Raw genomic sequence first — 2,232 nt, forward strand, 5'->3', positions numbered from 1 at the left:
TTAAATAGCCCCAGACTAGTTTAGTTTATTAATACATTTTAGCAACCTATATTGTTACTACTAATATAAAGAGATTTCTAACAAAATATTTAGTGGTGATTAAAGGTTATAACACAACACCCTGAGATAGAAGTGTGGACGAAAACAGGGCAACATACTAAAACTGACAAGCTCAGGGAAAGCCAGCATGGGGGGTCCTACAAACTCTGAGACTGAAATGAACCACATAGGATGGTTTGAACATAAAAATTCCTAACTAAAAGGAGATCATGGCGAGTAGTCACATCCTGGGACTGTCGCTTTCTTGACTAAGGTCAATCTTTACCTTTAGTAAGCCTTCTGTTGTCTTTTTGAATCTAAGATAACAAACCCTTGGAGTGTCAGAGTAATCCTGGACCCCTCGGCGTAGAACCTACCACACTAGAGTGGGAGACCACAGAACCCTTCATGGTTATCTTGTCCACAGCATACTATCTCTATGTGTTGTAAATGTAAATTATTATCTCTCCCTTATCCACCAAGGTTAAAGTAGAACGTGTCCCTCTGCTTTACTTTTTATGCGATCCCAGAGATTTCCCTGCTTTGCTTTCTCCCATCCCCTTAATCTACCACCAATGGATTTTGTGTAACCTCACTAATGTCTCCTCCTTTGATTCTAACTTACAAAATAAACTGCAAAACTGCCATTCTCTGGAGCACTTCCTAAATTTGTTGAGATTTTGCTACCCAGCAATTATTGTCAGTTTGGCTCAAGTAAACTTATTCTCTATGGATTTGGACATTTTTATATTGACACAGGTTATATTTGGTAATCCTTATGGGAAAACTTAAAGCAAAGTCAAATCTTACTTTACACTATTAAATAATAAACTTGAATTATTTTTTAAAATTTTTCTTTTTCTTTTTTCTCTTTTTTTTTTTTAGGCAACCCTTGATCGACCTCACAGATTGCAAGGACCTTGTCAGCTTACAATCCCTTATTTTTTATTTTTTAACTCCTACAGCACCTGGTCATCCTAAGTGGTCTCCCATCCAAGTACTAATCAGGCCCGTCTCTGCTTAACTTCTGAGATCAGACGGGATTGGGCTTGGTCAGGGTAGCATGGCCATAAACAAAATTTTTATTTTTCAATGAGAATTGACATTCAATATTATTTTATATTAGTTTCAAGTGTACAGCATAGTGGTTAGATATTTATATAATTTATGAAGTGATCCCCCCAATTAGACTAGTATCCACCTTGCACTATGCATAGTTATTACAATATAATTGATTATATTCCCTATGCTGTACTTCGCATTTCTGTGACTATTTTGTATCTACCAATTTGTACTTCTTAATCCCTTTACCTTTTTCATTCATTCCCCCAATGCTCCTCCCATCTGGCAATTACTAGTTTGTTCTCTGTATCTATAAGTTTGTTTCGTTTTTTTTTGTTTGTTTGTTCTGTTTGTTGTTGTTCATTTATTTTGTTTCGATTCCACATATAAGTGAAATTATACAGTATTTGTTTTTCTCTGTCTGACTTATTTCACTTAGCATAATACCCTCTGTGTTCATCTAGGTCATTGTAAATGGTAAGATTTCATTTTTTATGGCTGAGTAATATTCTATCATATTTATGTACCATTTCTTCTTTATCCAATCATCTGTTGATGGGCATTTATGTTGCTTCTATACCTCAGCTATGGTAAATAGCACTGCAGTGAACATAGGTGTGTATATACTTTATTGAATTAGTGTTTTGGTTTTCTTCAGATAAATACCCAGAAGTGGAATTGCTGGATCATAAGGTAGTTCTATTTTTAATATTTTGAGGAAACTTCAAACTGTTTTCCATAGTGACATCACCAATTTACAGTCCCACAAACTGCACTAGATTTCCTCACCAACACTTGATATTTTTGGATTTATTAAAGATTGCCATTTTGAGAAGTATGAGGTAATATCTCATTGTGGTTTTAATTTGCATTTCTCTGATGAATGGTGCTGTTGAACATTTTTCATATGACTATTAACCCACTATTGACCTATACTCTCTTTGGAGAAATGCCTTTTTAGGTCCTCTGCACATTTTTTAATTGAATTGTTTATTGTTTTTTGGTGTTGAATTGTATGAGTTCTTTATAAATTTTAAATATTAACTCTTTATCAAATGTGTCTTTGGCAAATATCTTCTCCCAGTCAGTAGGTTGTCTTTCAATTCTTACTAATGCTTGATGTTATCAGAT

General features: G+C 34.3%; 1 pseudogene; it reads right to left on the bottom strand.

Moving 5' to 3' along the window:
• Positions 1 to 995: 995 nt before the first annotated feature.
• On the bottom strand, positions 996 to 1,114 carry LOC120591360 (uncharacterized; annotated as a pseudogene).
• Between the last annotated feature and the right edge of the window lie 1,118 nt (positions 1,115 to 2,232).

The sequence above is a fragment of the Pteropus medius genome, unplaced genomic scaffold, assembly GCF_902729225.1.
Source record: "Pteropus medius unplaced genomic scaffold, Ma_sr-lr_union100, whole genome shotgun sequence".
Classification (NCBI taxonomy): Eukaryota; Metazoa; Chordata; class Mammalia; order Chiroptera; family Pteropodidae; genus Pteropus; species Pteropus medius.